Below are 18,903 nucleotides of genomic sequence, written 5' to 3' on the forward strand. Positions count from 1 at the left end.
ATCCCGTTTTGTAAATTTTCTAATCTATATGCATAGAGGTGTTAATAATATTCTCCGATGATTGTTTATATTTCTGTAGGGTCAGTGTTAATATCCCCCTAGTTGTTTCTGAATGTGTTTATTTGAATCTTCTGTCTTTCTTTCTGTATTAGTCTAGCCAGCAGTCTATTCCTTTTATTAACAACAAAAAAACCCCCAGCTCCTGGGTTTATTGATCTTTAGAATGGGTTTTTGTGTCTCAATCTCCTTCAGTTCAACTCTGACATTTGTTGTTTTCTGTCTTTTGCTAGGTTTGAGATTTGTTTGTTCTTGCTTCTCTAGTTTTATTAGTTGTAGTATTAGATTATTACCTTGACATCTTTTAACTTTTTGATGTGGGCATTTAGTGCTATAAAATTTCCTCTTGGCCGGGTGCAGTGGCTCATGCCTATAATCCCAGCACTTTGGGAGGCCGAGGTGGGTGGATCATGAGGTCAAGAGATCAAGACCATCCTGGTCAACAAGGTGAAACCCCGTCTCTACTAAAAATACAAAAATTAGCTGGGCATGGTAGTACGCGGCTGTAGTCCCAGCTACTCTGGAGGCTGAGGCAGGAGAATTGCTTGAACCCAGGAGGCGGAGGTTTCAGTGAGCCATAATCATGCCATTGCACTCCAGTCTGGGTAACAACAGTGAAACTCCATCTCAAAAAAATAAATAAATAAATAAATAAAATTTCCTCTTAATACTGCCTTAACTGTGTCTCAAAGATTTTGGTATGTTGTATCTTTGTTCTAATTAGTTTTAAAAAAAACTTCTTGATTTATGCCCTAATTTTATTATTTACCTAAATGTCATTTAGGACTGATTATTCAGTTTCCATTCAATGGTAGTTTTGGGTGAATTTCTTAGTCTTAATTGGTAATTTGATTGTGCTGTGGTCTGAAAGACTGTTATTATTTCAGTTCTTTTGCATTTGCTGAGGATTGTTTTACTCCAAATTATGTGATTGATTTTATAGTATGTGAGTAGCAATGAGATATTTTGTTGTTTTTGGGTAGGGAGTTCTTTTAATATCTATTAGGTTATTTTGACCCAGTGATGAGTTCAGGTCCTGAATATCTTTAATTTTTTGCCTCAAGGATATGTCTAATATTGTCATTGAGGTGTTAAAGTCTCCCACTATTATTGTGTGGGAGTCTAAGTCTCTTTGAAGGTCTCTAAGAACTTGCTTTATGAATATGAATGCTTCTGTGTTGGGTGCATATATATTTAGGATAGTTAAATCTTTTTGTTAAATTGAACTCTTTACCATTATGTAATGGCCTTCTTTGTCTTTTCTGAGATTTGTTGGTTTATAGTCTGTTTTGTCAGAAACTAGGATTGCAACCCTGATGTTTTCTGTTTTCAATTTTCCTGGTAGATTTTTCTCTATCCCTTTATTTTGAGCCTATGTGTGTCACTGCATGTGAGATGGGTTTCTTGAAGACAGCATATCAAAGGGTCTTAGTTCTTTATCCCACTTGCCAGTCTGTGTCTTTTAATTGTGGCATTTAACCCATTTATATTTAAGGTTAGTATTGCTGTGTGCAGATCTGATTTAGTTATCATAATGTTAGCTGGTTATTTTGCAGACTTATCTGTTTACAGTGTCACTGATCTGTGTACTTCAATGTGTTTTTGTAGTGGCTAGTAATGGTGTTGGTGTTTCCTTTTCATATTTAGTGCTTCCTTCAGTAGCTCTTGTAAGGCAGGGGTCTTTGGTATCCGATTTCCTCCACACTTGTTTGCCTGAAAAGGATCCTATTTCTCCTCAGCTTATGAAACTTAGTTTGTCTGGATATGAAATTCTGGGTTGAAATTTCTTTTCTTTAAGAATGTTGAATATTGACCCTGATCTATTCTCGCCTGTAGGGTGTCAGCTGAGAGAGAGGTCCACTGTTAGTTTGATGAGCTGCCTTTAACATTTTGGTTTTTTTTTGCTTTCATTTTGACCTTGGGGAATCTGTTAATTATGTGTCTTGGGGATGATCTTCTTGTGATGTATTCTACAGGGATTCTCTGCATTTCCTGAATTTGAATGTTGGTCTGTCCAGCTAGGTTGGGGGAAATTCTCTTGGATGATATCCTGAGATATGTTTTCTGAGTTGGTTGCATTCTCCCTGTCTTTTTCAGGTGCAGCAGTCCGTTGTAGATTCAGTCTCTTTACATAATGCCATGTTTCTAAGAGGTTTTGTTCATTCATTTTCATTTGTTTTTCTCTATTCTTGTCTGCCTGTATTAGTTCAGAAAGCCATTCTTCAATCTCTGACTTTTTTTCCTCTGCTTGGGCTATTCTTCTCTTAATACTTGAAATTGCATTATGAAATTCTTGTGTTTTTCAGCTCTGTCAGTTCAGTTACATTCTTTGCTATACAGGGTATTTTGTCTGTCAGCTCATTCAGTTCTTATCTTGATTTTTAGCTTCCTTGCATTGGTTTACAATGTATTTCTGTAGTTCAGTGAACTTTGTACCTATCCATTCTGAATTCTAATTTTGTCATTTCAGCTATAAAAATAGGGAATGTTTCATAAATTTTCATGTCATCCTTGCATAGGTGCCATGCTAATCTTTTCTGTCATTCCAATTTTATAATATATCCTGCCAAAGTAAAGACTGTCCTTTGATTTTTAAGAGTCTTTATAAATTAAGACTATTAACCCTTTTTCTCTAGTATAGCCTGTGAATATTATCTCCTACTTTGTCAGCCGTATTCTGTCTTCGTTTATGATTAATTTTGTGATGCATTTTTTTCAAGGAATTAAATTTTTAGTTATTTCTTTCATTTCATTTGGATTTTGAGACAGAGTTCTATACCATTTTTAAAGAGTAATGGACCTAAATTCCTTCTAGTATTTGTACAGTTTTCTTTATACTTTTAGATCCCTAAGTTATTCAGAGTTTACTTTTTTGTATGATATTAGATATGGGCCAAATTATATTTATATGGCTACAGGTATTTCAGCATCATGTATTTAAAAATTCGTCTTTGCCCCAGTGGTTTAAGATGCCGTTTTATCATATACTAAATTTCTCTTTGTGCTGGGGTTAATTTCTGGACTTTCTCTTGTATTTCCATGTCATGTTTGTCTGTATATCACTACTTTAATTTTACAGGTAGTACATCACATGTTTAAGTATGAGACAAGAGCTACTTTCCTATCATAAATATACTTTTCAAACTTTCCTGGCTATTCTTGTGTTTTATTTTTTCATATGGACTTCAGTGTCACAATTTGATTCACTCCCTAGGATAGTTCATTGGCATTTGTATTCTTATTGCCTTGACTTTTTATGTATTAATATATGGAGAATTGTGATCTTTTAAGTACTGTGTTGTTGTTTTGTTTAATTCTATTTCTGTGCTCTTTAGTGTTGTCCTAAAATTTTTCTATATAAGATTTGCACATTTCTTATTAATTTTTGTCTAAATAGTTAATCTTTGTTATTGCTATTATAAATCATTTTTTTACAAATATGCCATCTGTTTATTATTTTTGAGTAAAAAAAGATTGATTTTTGAGAATCAATTTTGTGCTCTGCCACTTGACTGAATTATTTTAAAATTTGACTTGGTTTTAACATTGATTGTTGCTATCATTGTTTTATGGTGTCTCTCCTATGATCTCAAAATAGAGACTAGTTGACTTTTTCTTTACCCCTTGTTGGAACCCTAATTAATTTGTCCTGATTATTTGCATAGGATAATAGTATCAATAATAATAGTTGACATAGTGGGCATCTTTTTCTTGTCCCTGATCTTAGTAATAATATCTGTAGTGCTTATTAAAGAGAATACTGCAGGTAGTAAGTAAGATAAAGTAATCAATTTTACCCCATCCCTCCCATTGGAAGAACCCATAAAACCTGGACAGAATTTAAAAAGAAGCTATTTGATAACTATATGCAAACAAGCAAGCAAACAAATATCCAAACCTAAATCTAAGCCCTGTACCTTGTATACAAATTTACTCAAAATGCATCACAAGTCTAAATGTAAACATAGAAAAAATATCTGTGGCCTAGGGTTAATGAAAGTGTTATTCATGACACCAAAAGTATGATCCATAAGCACCTCTCCTCCTCAGTCATTATTGCAAAATATAGGGGTTTTGTTTGTTTGCTTTGCTGTTTGGGGAAGGATTGTGAGTCCTCTGATTTTATGGTTCTCTCTTGTCCTGTAGAATCCAAATAAGGCCTTCTTTTTCTTCTTTTCCCCTTCATCATCCTATTGCTGAAAGGTGCTTCTGCTTTCTTTTTTGCCTCTGTTTCTCCCCCAGAAGCTATATCTTTTTAAATTTCCCTTTAAGTCCATTCTATCCCTTTATAGGACACTGGCCATTGTAAGTTATAATTACCCCTTTAAATACTGCCTCCCCTTTAAATCATATATGTATATTTTAAACTCCTTCCCTTCTAGTTAATGTCACAATCTGTTCAGATGACATTTATGCAGTATTTTAGATTTAGAATGGATTGAATATTTTTAGTGTCCATTACAAATCACCTTTAGGTTCCTTCGGCTAATCTCTCTGTTAATGTATTTCCTACCGTTTTTCTTATTCCATCTTTGCTTGCCACAAAGCCTTGTGTCTGTGCAAGAGCATTGTGGCAGCCTGAGAGATCTGCACTGGGATTTGTTGGGATGTTTTTCTCTTTTTACTTATGTGTATTTACAATTTTAGCATTGTATTCAAATTATGTTTTAGGTATGCATTTGCATAAATTTAACTTTCACTTTTGATTTTTTAAGAATAAAACAATAACTTTGCATTTTTCTTTTGATTTGGAAGGGAAAATTTTGAACATGATATGGCAACCATTGTCCTTAGCTATTCAGAAGTATTACTAAATTCAATTTTCTTGTATTTTGTTAAGTATTTGCATTTATACTCCTAGCAGATGTTATCCTCAAATTTCATTTTCTAGTAATGTTTTCATTAGATTATGATGTCAAATTCTTCCTGATTTTATAAAATGTCTCCATTACAAATGTCTCCATTAGGGCAAGGTAGGCACAATATCATCTTGAAAACTTTGTTATTCCCGAAAGTAAGAAAATTCTGCTAAAATAATAATAATGATAAAAGACATACGGGCATATTACAAGGACATAGGAGGCAGTTATAAGTGACACTTAACAGGCAAATCTAGGACAACTTGAACAACAGAGTAGAAATCCAAGAGTGTATAACAATCATAAATAAATAAGCAGGTAAATGAATGGGGGAGAAGTGCTTCTTAAAGTGCAGTGCCCATTGCCAGTTAGTAAATGTGAAGCAATTGCAGAAGATGGAAAAATATAATTTTGTAATAATTATGGTTAAGATTGGTTCAGGCAAGAGTGATGAATGGTTGCTATAGCTATAAATATATTTTTAATAGATAGAAGATATTTAGATGGTGTCAAAGGTGCCTTTCTACAGATTCCTTATTAGCTGCAATGAAAAAAATAGTAATACTAAGAGGACAAGTAACACAACAACTTGATAGAGTGAAAAAATTAACATCAGCAGTGAGGGGCAGATTGACATAATATAAATTTAATACAACATTTTAAAATCAATGTGGTACCCTTTGAAGGACACAGCATTATTTAGGTAATTTTTAAAACCTGGAATGAAACACCTGAATCTAATCATGACAAACAGCAGACAAATCCAAAGTGAGGGTAAATCCATTTACAAAACAAAAAGCAGATAATTCCAGGTCTGGAGCTGCATATTTATAATATGGTTCTAAAACATCTTGCCATAAAAAAGAGCAAGAAAGCTACACAAGACCACTTGGCTCTTTTGAAGTTTTCAGGAGTCAACATATCTCAGTCTAGCAAAGATGGAACAATTGCAACATCATTAAGGAAAATAATTGTAATGAGTTGAAACAGATCAAATATGATTAAATCTGTGAGCACTTAACAATTCAAAAGTAATTGCCCATCAGTGGTGAATACTAATAAAGCAATATGTTATTTTAAAAGTAGGAAATTTAAAAGAAAAAAATCAAGAATTATTTTATTTTCCTATAAAGACTACCATTGTAAAACCCAAAAGTTAATTGAAAATATTTCTTCCTACGTGTATATTCTACTAATAAATCAGGAAAGAATGTAAGCATTTGCATATTTTATATGTTTGGCAAAATTAATGGATACGGAAATTGGAAATCAAAGGCTGATAATAAAAAACATGAGACTATAAAGTATTTGTGTGCTTGTGTGTGGAAGAAAACACACCCATCACCTATAAAGTAGTTTTGCCAAACATTTTAATCTGCTTATCATGCCTATAAATCTGACAGATAAATGTTTAAAAATGCACCCATGGGACTCACCACCAAAATCAGATAGCAGGGAACTCTATGGGACACATAACCTGTTTTTTTCAACAAATAAACTGAAAGAGGGGAGAAAACAGGATGAAAGCAGACCCTATATATCTAGAGAGACTTAAGAGCCATATCAAACAGTAGCAGTGTGTGGATTATACTTGGGTTCTGTTCAAATAAACAATGTGTACAGAATATTCCTTTAAGTTTAATTTTGTTAGGACATTTAAAAGAGAATTGAGCCAGGCATGATGAAGTGTGCCTCATCCCAGCTACTGGGAAGGCTGAGGATGGAGGTTCAGTTGAGTCCAGGAGTTCTAGGCCAGCCTGAGCAACACAGTGAGACTCCATCTTTTGTAAAACAGAGTACTATTTATGATAAATGTGTGAACATTGAGGATATTAAGCTAAGTGAAATAAGCCAGCCACAGAAGTACAAATACTACATGATTTTTATGTGAGGTATATAAAATCGTCAAAATCATATAAACAAAGAATACGACAGTGGTTGCCTCCAGTTGGGCAGAGTGGAAATGGAGGGTTGCTATTCAACTGGTATAATGTTTCAGTTATGCAAAATGATTATGTTTTGGAGATCTGCTATACAACACTGCGCCTACAGTTGAAAATGTGTTCTACACATAACGCATTTGTAAAGAAGGTTAAAAAAAGTTGCCTGTAGAAACTTCAATCCTCTGTGTGTGTGTGTGTGTGTGTGTGTGTGTGTGTGTGTGTGTACATATATACTTAACAGAAATATATAAATGTGTTTATATCAACACTATTTATAATTTCCAAACACTGTGTGCAGCTGTCATGTTCATTTACCGTAGACTGAGTTGAGACTAGAGTGAAGTAAGTGAAGCACTTGTTTCAGGAGAATGAATTAAGTGGCTATTAAAATAACTAATAATTAAGATACATAGTATTTAATACAACATTTTAAAATCAAAATTAATGCAAAAAAAGCAGGATCCGTATCACTGTTTCCTTTAGCCTCAGATTCCAATATGGCTCCACATGAATCTTATAATAGAATTTACAAATTAGTTGGGATACAAAATGGAATGCTATACAGCAATAAGAATGAACTATAACTGCCTATACACAATAATATGGAGAATGTCATATACAAAATGTTCAGTAAAACAAACCAAATATAAGAGTGTATATACTGTTGATTTCATTGACATCAAATTCAAAAACAGGTGAAGCTAATCTAGACAGAAGTCAGAATAATGGTTTCCCTTGAAAGGGGGCAGGAGAAAAATTCTGTGACTCTGGGAATATTGTGTTTCTTGATCTGTATGTTACATCAGTTTTATACTTTAGGAGAATTCACCAAACTTGTTAGTTATTATTTGTGTACTTTTTATATGTGCTATACTTTAGTTTTTTAAAAGAAAAAAGGATAATTGGAAATTTGAATACTATGTATTTGATGATATTAAGAGATAGTCAAATTTTAGGTGATATATGGTGATGTGGTTTTGTAAAAATATAACTATAAAACCATACATTTTATAAATAATTACTAAAATACATATGGGTAAAATGGTATTAAACATGGAATTTGCTTCAAAATAACATGGGAACTGGAAAAGTAGGAGAAGGAATAAATGAAGTAAGATTGACCATGGGTTCTTATTTGTTGAAGCTTACTTTTGTGTGCATAGGGATACTTCTTTGTACATTTCCGTATGCTTTGTATGCCTACAGTTGTATAATAAAACAATTAGAAAAAAAAAAAAAGCTCCTATGATTGTGACCCATACAATATTTTGTTAGACTATAGAAAGAAGAAGTATGTTCCAACCTAGGTTTGCACCTTGCTTACAGAAGGTGATCAATGGATATATACTGAAAGAAAGAATACATTGATATTAAAACTGGAGAAAATCAGAATTGAAAATTATGTGTAAACTGTCTTCCTAAATCTCATTCCGTCGCCAATTCTAGCCATTATAAATCAGACTTTGTAAGATGTAATTATAATCTTAGGTTTGTTTAAATATGATGTAACCAATATATTAAATGTAAAATTTGTTTCACTGAAAGGCAGTTTATTCTTGGCTAGTCACATATTTTTAACAGAATTTTTAATCATTTTTATAATTTTAATACAATTTATTGTCACCTTTTAACACAATTATAATCCTTAGTAGAGAAAATCACGTGATTTATACTTTCTAGCCTTGCCTTCCACAAATACTATTTTCACCATTGACGAACTTTGAAAGAAAAGAGGGCTGTTTACCATTTTCTTTATGATGTCATGTTAAAAATAGTATTTTGAGGTTAAACACTGCATTCATCTCTCTACAAAATGCTTTAACAAAGGTCCATGTTTTATGTCAACTGTTTACTATCTCTTAAAAAACAATTTTATGTCATTAATAGCAATCATCTTATAATAGGTTAACATTCAATTAGATGTGGAGTGTATCAAGAAATCTTAAAGAAAAAAAGTATCTTTAATACAGTGAAATGTGATTTCCTAAAAGTGATTGACGCTTATGTTCTTAAATCTGAGAGTTGTGCTTTATCACAAAAGTATGGGCTGGGTGCAGTGGCTCACACCTGAAATCCCAGCACTTTGGGAAGCCAAGACAGGCAGATCAACAAGGTAAGAGATAAAGGCCATCCTGGCCAATATAGTAAAGCCCTGTCTCTACTAAAAATAAAAAAAAAAATTGCTGGGCATGGTGGCATGTGCCTGTAGCCCTAGCTACTTAGGAGGCTGAGGCAGGAGAATCCCTTGAACCTGGGAGGCAGAGGTTGCAATGAGCCGAGATTGCTCCACCGCACTCCAGCCTGGTGACAGAGCAAGACTATCTCAGAAAGAAAAAGAAAAAAAAAATGGAGCCAGGAGTTTATAGATTTGATTTGGAAAGATATTATGCCTAATTGGGATGGGTCAGTCACTGTTGGTTTGACTGCTGGTTCTATTCCATGCAGTACTCATATAGTGACCATGATCACCCCCTACAGATAGCATTATTTTGCAGGATTCATTTACATTTTTTTCTTATTTTATCAAAAAAATATCACTTTGGAAATCTGCCTTTTTTGTTTCTTGACAAGAATAGAAAGGTTATAGTTTCATCAACACCTAATTTCCTCCAAGTTCAATTTTTAATTCCTCAGTATTACTGTTATTTTAGTGATAGATATGGACATTTCATTAATTGCAACACAGAAATTTGAATCAGACTTTGTTTCCTACCATTGGTTTCACAGAAACTGCTTTAAGGTTTCTGAAATTCTTGGCTTTTCCATTTGCAAGACTGATAGAGCAGACAAACATTATAGTACTCTCCAAAAACTGTGCATATATATTATGAAAAAGGGAATATACTTTAAGCCTCCTGATCAAGACAGTTAATTATTTTATTTCCTGGTATTTAGATAAAATTATCTACTTTTTAGATAAGATTTTATATACATATATATGTATAATATATAACATTTATAATATATGTATAAGTTGTATGTTATATATATATATAAAATCTTTATCTATCTATCTATCTATCTATCTATCTATCTATCTATCTATCTATCTATCTATCTATCGGCTGCTGGTCAACATCTCTTAGAAGGTTAGTAAGACTTAGCTGTCAGGTACCAAAAGGAAAGCAAGAAAACATGAAGCAAGCAAGCAAGCAAGAACAGCTTCATGTGTCATATGGAATTAGTGTGGTCCTCTCCTTAAGACATGTAAGAGTGAAAATTTTGAGCTCTTAAAATAAGTTTTACCATGACCTAGCAGTACACGTTTGTCTGGAATACTTCTAGGAAATGTTTAAGTTCTCCCATTGTGATTCTTATCAGTACAAAATGTGCCTGATTTTCCATCAAATCTCCAGTCTCTGTTTCATGTGCATAACTCACTATCAGACTTGTGGACTCTTCTTTTAACTGAGTTACCTGTTTTTGTTCAAGGACCTCATTTTAGCTTTGAGTGTGCCCCACTTAAGCTTTGCTACCTGACCACTCTCCCTGTTGTATGGCCTCTATTCCACTGGTATGCTCTCTCCTGTGTGTCTCTTACCAAACCCACATTCTCCATTGTATGTGATCTGTATGTGTCCAGTGTACTCCCAGGGATGTAATTTTTTTTTTTTTTTTTTTGAGGCAGAGTCTAACTCTGTCACCAGGCTGGAGCATAGTGGCACCATCTCAGCTCACTGCAACCTCCAACTCCTGGATTCAAGCGATTCTTCTGCCTCAGCCTCCCGAGTAGGTGGGACGAAAAGCACCTGGCTAATTTATGTATTTTTAGTAGAGACGGGATTTTACCAAGTTGGCCAGGCTGGTCTTGAACTTCTGACCTCGTGATCTGCCTGCCTCGGCCTCCCAAATTGCTGGGATTACAGGCGTGAGCCACCGCTCCTGACCTGATTTTAATCCACATACAACTCCAATGTTCTTTGTCTTTGTTATCACCTACATTTCAGAGTGATGACTGTACAGGAAGGGCTGCATAGATTATAAAAAGTATTTACCTAAATCTTCTAGCTAAATTTCAGATATTTGGTTGAGTGATATATTTGTGTCTTGATGTACATGTAGATAATATTGTTTATTAAAATATTTGTCACCTTATAATTGATAACATTGGTAATTTACAGAATCTTTACTTATCTCTCCTTGTATTACTTAAGCTGCACCTTTCATGGCTTGACACAAAATTACTCCAAGGCACCTCTACGTACAATTAGGATATTTTGAAGCAAGAGGCTGTGTTTTCTTTTCACATCTAGCTTTGTTTATTAATTTAACAAATAGATAATGTGCCCTTATGATGGAACAGGCACTGTGCTAGATATTAGGAATCTCTATACTTAAAAATGCAGCCTTCAGGAGTTGTGTTTTCAACAAACACAGTAATTTTTGAACATCGTATTAACATCTCACTATGATATCACATTCATTAAACATCAAGGGCTCTCTATGAAAGCTTTGGATTGAGAATAATGTCAATAATAAAATTGGAATATTTAAAAATTATCTATGCCTATATCAATGTGGACTCCTGAAAATCTTCTTCACATACACTGTGGTGAAACATTATATCCAAAATTTTAAAAAGTCTTTTTATCCTTCTTTTATTCTTTCAACATTCTTAAATTATGCATAAATATTAAAAAGAAAAATACAATTATTCCAAAGACTGCTGATTGCATAGTCACAGTGGGAGACTATGTTGTTCTCTGAGCCTTTTAGCTTACAAGAACAGATTCTAAGCACAAATGCTACAACAACAAATGTAAATAGGCAAGTAATAACTTTCTTTTGTTTTCCTTTATATAAGAAATGAACACTAAGTACATAAAATTTTTAAAATACAGAAAAGCATGGAAAATAAAATTGTAGTTCATTTATTCCTGTAATAATTTTTAACCTTATGCCTACTGTATGCTACTATTTTTGCTCAACTTGTTGGACTTGCAGAGGTGAGTAAGTCAGATAAGGTCCCTGTTTCCATGAAAATTATTTTGTATTTGGCTGGGAGATGAATAAGAAACAGGTAAACTATTAAGTCAGATTTGATGACTACTAGGAATAAAATTTTAGAACGATAAATAGTATCAATACTATTGCTAAGTTGCATGGCTTTAAACATATGAGTCTGGTCTCAGATGACTCTTTGGTCCACTCCTCCATATGAGAACTGTTAGTACAAGTGATAAATCCACTTGTTCTGAATACATAACCATTGTTTGGTTATGATCTGTCTAACAAGGTTCACACATCAAAGCAAAATTCATTTCAAAGCCTTTTTGAATTAAATTAAATATTTGAGGCACTTCAAAAAATTCGCTCCTAAAAATAATCTATGCTTACTGACTTCCTTTCATCAAATGCCATGTTCTGACAAAAAGGTAATCAAGGTTATTCTTGCATGACTTTTCCTTTTAATATTCATGCCATCTTATTGGTTATGGCTCTGCCAGACTCTGGCTGCTTCTCTTCTATCATTTTGCATTCTATTAGTGGAAACAGAATTTTATACAGGTAAACATTAACACTGATATATAAGATAAGCCAGACTTTAGAATAAAGCTACTATTAATAATTTAATGAGTATATATTTTACACAAGACATTGCATTAGATTACAAAGCAAAGAACGAAGGAAAATAATCATAAGTTCATTTTATTATGGTTCCAAACAGATGTCATGCTATGTTCTAATAAATAATTTTGTTTTGTTTGCACAATCAAAACCTAAGTCCTTTGTTTCAGCTGTTGGATAATTTCCCTTACCTCAGTGTCATTTTTTTAATGACCAGGGACTATCATATAAACTCCAGCAGTCTATAAAGGCTTACTATGAGTCAGAATCAAAGAACCTGCCAGATAAAATTTCCAGTTACTGATGGAAAACAACACCAATGGAAAAGATGTGTACCATTGTTTTCCATTAAATTTATACATTTTAGGAATTCAAAAGGATCATCAATATGAATACAGTAGACCCCCCCCCCTTATCTGTAGGAAGAATGCCCCAAAACCCCCAATGGATTCCTGAAACCATGGATGTTGCTGATATGTACCTCATTTTTTCCTACACCTGCCCAGGATAAAGTTTAATTCATAAAGTAGGCACAGCCACAGCATATCTTTGGCAAATATTTGGATTCTCTTTGGTATATCTGAATTGGCAGCATCACTACTCTTGTGCTTTGAGGCTATCAGTAAGTAAAATAAGGATGACTTGCATGCAAGCACTGCCATACCATGACAATCAACCTGACAACCTAGATGCCTATTAAGTAACTCACAGGTAGGTGGCATTGTCATACAGCATGTTTACACTGGATAAAGGGATGATTCATGTCACAGGCAGGACAAATTAAGATGGCACAAGATTATATCACACTACTCAGAATGGTTTGGAATTCAAAACTTATGACATTTCTGGAATTTTCCATTGAATATTTCAGATTGCAGTTGATCATGGGTAAATGCAACTACTGAAAGTGAAACTGCAGATGTGGGGGGGACTACTGTACTATTGTAAAAGAGCTTCTTTGGTACTATTAAAAAACTGTACATCAGAGATGGGGACACCATTCAGGACCACAAAGTACAGGAATTAAAGCCAGAAAATATTTGTCATTCTGAATAGTATGTGTATTATACTAAATCCACACATATAAACATTCATAATATATATTGATGTATATAAAATACGTATAGATACATACGTGTGTGCATTTACATCTATAAAGTTGTTCATTTCTGCCTTTTTAACGTACGTTGATGATTTCAAGTGAAAGTTGATATGTCATATTTTTACGTGAACATATCTAAAAATCTGGTCAAGATCATGGTCATAGTTCCAAGCCAGCCATACAATGCTAACCTTATAAAACTTCTACTCTGTTAATTGTATATGTTATTGCACAGAAACCGAGTCTTAATTCCAGAATATAGCTGTGTCTTTAATTTAAAATGTGTAACTATAGACAAGTAGCAAGTAATACAATAGTTCAATTATAATTATATTGAATGATGTCTCCAATTTGCCATTCATTCTTTAGACAGTTTGATAAATTCAGTAATATCTAGTGGAATTTTCTTTTTTTGAAATGAAGTAAAAATATACCAGGAATATCAAAATAGCCTGTCAGGACTGTCAACATATTAATGGCCTGAAGGTTTTGAGTTGCACGTGATTCTGGGGTAAATATTTGCATTTTGGCCCTCAAAATTATTGATAAAAATTGCTTACAGATATTTAAATTAAACCTATGATAGGCTGGAAATTAAAAGGTATACTATGTTCTTGGTCCAAGGCAAATAAATCACGGCTTTACATTAACAAGAGTGTCAGCATGGAACTTGCCATAGCTGTAAATTAAAGGTGACATACGATACGGACTTTGGGTGCAAAGTACCCTTCTGCCAGTTAATACTTTACCTGTTAAGTGTCAGTAAATGCTAATTTTAAATGATTTTAGGGTCTTGCACATTTGTATTGACAAATATGTCAAAGGGATGCAAGTTCTGGATAACTGTATCAACTTCATTGCACTACAGACAAAAGCTAGTAAAGAAAATGTGTAAAGCAGAGAGATAAAATACCAGCTTTGCCTCAGAACCCCATCAGGAATGGATCTGTGGTTTGAACATGAGTTATCTAAGGGTTTGAGATCCATGCCACAGCTTTTACTCTTATTTATGTATTTGATATGTCTGGTGCATTGTAAATTTTTGAAATTATAAAAAGGATCAATATGTGGAAAGCAAACAAACAAATATTTCTCCCTGGTTGCCGTTTTGTTGTTGCAGCTGTTCTTATTGTTTATTTTTCTGCTTATAGAATAAAGGGGAATTATTCATTTTTTTCTGCACTCCACTGTCATTACTGGCAAGTTATCTGCAGATGATGATGAATAAAAATATTTATCATAACATAATAGACAGCATAATTTTAAATATGTACCCAACACTAGTGAAAAGTTTACCTTAATAAACAGAACTCTTTTTTGTTATGACTGTATCAATTATTATGTAAAACTATTAACTTACTTTATAATATGATTTTACCCATAGACATTTTATTTCTATTAAATATGAAGTATTTGGTATAAATTTTTTAAAAACTGAAATAATGAATTCAATTGCTGAATATTTAAAATTAAATTAGAATTGGGCCATCAAGATGTATATTGCTTTTCTAAGTCACTACCTGAAAGGCTACATGTGTTTATAATATTTTTAACACAGAAATCTTTACTTGAATATGATCCATTCTTCATTTGCTTCCCTTTCCAAATTAAAGCCAAAGTGATGATTTATAAACTTGGAAATGATCATGGCACTCCCCTATTTAAAATCATTTAGTGACTTTGAAAGCTGTTAGGTCAAAAGTTTAGCTGAAAGGTCAAAAGTTTGGCCCTATAGATGAAGGTCCTCCAGGGTCTCTCTACTTTCATGTCTTACTCCACCAACTTTGTATTCCAGCGACATTGGCCTTTCGATTGAATTACAGTTTTTTCTCACTCAGGAAACCACTGGCACTGTTCTGTCTGTTTAGACTCTTCCATTGACTAGCCCCAATGCCATCCTCTAGCAAATCATATCTCACTCCTTCTTCAGATTTTAGATGTTAACTCCTAAAGATGCTCTTGCACATTATACCATCTACACATCCCATCTTCTATTTAGATTAAATTCTTCTGATATATGCTCTTGTAATTTTCTCTTGGCACACAGTATAATATTTTTACTAAATATTTATTTGCATTTTTATTTCCAGTTCCACCTCCAGTATCTACTATAGTGTTATACATAATCAGTATTAAATAAATGTGTTGGTTACTTAAATAAGTGGATTGAAATTATTCAAAGTAATATCCTATAATCTCTGTTAAAGTTGACAAAGTTGGTATAAGTAGTTGACTTTTTCTATTCTATCTCATTTTTACTCATCTAACTTGCTTTTATAAATTCTTTTTTCCATTGAAAACTGCATTTGATACGTTTAATGAAGATTAGATGAAGTGCTTTGATTCAAAATAGAAGCAATCATAGATTTTTATATAAAAGATAAAAAGAAATTACTAACCCTTCATCCTACACCACCTTGATTTCTATATGTTGTCAATTAAATATTTTCAGTATTTTCAGTTAATGCATGTATAGTTGTATTGGTGCTCTAGACTGATAATTCCCAAGTTGAAATATTGTTTCCTTAGGAATGCCTCTTCCCCACTCAGCCTATGGCTAACTTTGTTTATTGATGAAAATCACTGTTATTATGGTAGTAATATTACTTAAACCCTTGCTGCGAGAGCTGCTGCCTGTTCTGTTGCCTTGAAGTTTTCAAAGCATAGCAAATGGTAGCTAACCAGAAATTTGACTGAACTCTTTACGGGAGTGAGCATTTAATTGGGGGTTTCTTCTTCACTGAAATATGTAAATCAAAGCAACATTTTAAAAAAAGATAATATCTAAAAAACATCAGACAGCTGTCAAGGAAATTTTATTCCAAAGTATGTTCTCAGTGATTTTTCCATTTTCAGGTATCACCATATTACTTTTCTCCAAAAGAAAGAGAGACTTGAATCTATTTCCATTCTCTAAAAATTATCATTTTCTCTATGATACCGTAACAATTATTTCTTAACATGGTGAATATAATTTAGATGACCATGCTTTAATAAGGTTTCTATCCCTTGATACCATCCATTTTTGCTAATGTCCTTAGCACATGAGATTTTTAGAGTTTTCACCAAGCTCTCATCTGTCAGTGATACATGATGAGATTTATATGTAAAAATTCCATTAATATTAATGAGATTAGCTCTCATAAATCTGATGTTATAGCTGATAGAGTAGATCCTGGAAACAGTAAAATTCTTTACATTCATTAGAGAGCAAATCAGGTTACTTTGTCAAGTATATAAATATAGAAAATAGTTAAGTAATGAAGTAATTTAATATGATTAATTAGTCAACGTCATGAAAATTCTAATTATGATAATAAAGAATTTCAAACAATTACCATTTTTGTTCTAACAACTATCTTTTTCTTCCAAGCAAACTGCCATATAGCTCACTTTTCACTAGAGAATCAGTATGGCCTGCCTGGATTTTGGGCAGAAGAGGACTGATTATTGCTAAAGAGTCTATTTGCAGGTTACCGCAAATAGATAGAGATGTTACTGCAACTACCATCTCCTGCTCAATGCTGCTCAACCTTGGAGATCATTTTTCTGAGACAACCCTTTGAATTGTAGGCACATTCTTCCTGAGAAAATTTGCTCTGGCTGCTTCCAGGTGTCATGGGGCTACTATAAGCCTAGCAGTCATGGGTATAACAATTTGCCTGCTGTTTTTTCTTCATATGAAATCTTCCTTGGCTACATGGCATCATCAGTTCTTAGTTTTGCGTCTATCTATTCTTGTTTGATGTTGATTTTTTTTTTCTCTCTACGCAATTTAAATAATTTTCTCTGGGAAGATAATGAATATTCATCTGACCAACAACTATAATGGTTGTCATCCATTTGTCATTGCTTATTTACTATTTTTCAACAAACATTTATTGAGCATCTGTTATTTATCAGCAAATGCCAGAGGTGAAAAGATAAATTTATCTCTGCCTTAAAGAAATTACAGACTAGCAAGGAACATAGACATGCAAAGTAGCAGTGCACATATACAGCATTGGTTATGTGCAATACATTGTAGAAACACAGAAAAGAGTAATTCTCTAAACTTTTGATGCAGGTAACATAAGCAATCTGGAGAAAGTGGCAATAGCTGAAAAATGAATCCTTATGTATTCCTGTATTCTTATTAACTGGTTTTTAGGGGAAGTAAGGGTTTCAGTATCAAGCTATGGTAATTAAAGTGAGTAAGAAATTAAAAGTTGATACTGTTGTTTAACTATATAATGTAACATTTTAATCATTAACCTTTGCATCAATAAGAGAAGTTGGACAAATGGAACACAGTAAAGTGTTCTTTACTGTGTAAAGTGGTAGAAAATTACTGGGTCTGCTTAAGAAAATATTAAAGACTAAAGGATGGATCTGGTGAGTTAGGTAGAGATCATACTCTTTTGTAGTCCTCTAAATGGCCTTTAAATGTTCAGGATTATCCTCACTCTAAATCCCCAACTGTCTCTCCCACTGCCTTTCTGTTAATGTTTTGATAAATGTATCTCCAACTATGATGTCCAAGCAGCCTTCACCTCACCCCCTACAACAAAACTCAAGCAACTTGCAAGCCCTACCAGGTCTTCAAATTGCAATCTCTGCCAATGCTTTCAGGCTTCATCACCCTCTAATTCCAGCTCACCGTTTGCACTTTATCCAAGCCGAATTACTTAGTTCTCTGAGCCAGCCATGCTTTTTCATGCTGACATTTGTGCGATGACAGCTGCTTTCCCCAACTCAGTTCCTCGTTTTCCTTGTGAATGTGCATTCTGCCCATTTTGCCTTCTAAAGCAAAGTCAAAGCCCAGTTTGTGATGTGTTAGTTTCCTTTTGCTGATGTAACAAATTACAACAAATTTAGCAGCTTAAAATAACAAAAATTATTATCTTACACTTCTGGAAGTTACAACTCTGAAATGGGTCTTGGTCTAAATCAAGGTCTTGGCCAGACTGCATTCCATCTGAAGGCTCTGGGAGATAATCATTTCCTTGACTTTTCCATTTTCTCAGGGCCAGCTGCCTTCCCTGGGGCATGGTTCCTTCTTCCATCTTCAAATTGAGCTCACCAAGATAATCCAGGTTATTCATTGCATCTCTGAATCTGTAACTTAATCACATCTACATAGACCCATTTTGCCTTGTAAGGTAATGTATGTACAAGTTTCAGTGGGAAAGAACATTATTTTACATACCACAGTCAACTTCTCTGTAAAGATTTATATCATCCTTATCCCCCAACCAGGGTTAAATTTTCCACTTCATGTATATTAGCTTGTGTTACCCTAACAAAATACCATAGATTGGGAGGCTGAAACAACAGAAATTAATATTCTTACAGTTCTGGAGTCTAGAAGTCTGAGATCATGGTGCTAGCGAAG

The 18,903-nt window shown here is 33.5% G+C and overlaps 1 non-coding gene across 1 annotated transcript; it reads right to left on the reverse strand.

The window, feature by feature from the left end:
• Positions 1 to 2,531: 2,531 nt before the first annotated feature.
• Positions 2,532 to 2,636, reverse strand: LOC119467987. Its single transcript, XR_005196622.1, has one exon. It is a non-coding gene; the product is annotated as a U6 spliceosomal RNA (small nuclear RNA).
• Between the last annotated feature and the right edge of the window lie 16,267 nt (positions 2,637 to 18,903).

Source organism: Cebus imitator, unplaced genomic scaffold, assembly GCF_001604975.1.
Source record: "Cebus imitator isolate Cc_AM_T3 unplaced genomic scaffold, Cebus_imitator-1.0 Scaffold361, whole genome shotgun sequence".
Taxonomy (NCBI): domain Eukaryota; kingdom Metazoa; phylum Chordata; class Mammalia; order Primates; family Cebidae; genus Cebus; species Cebus imitator.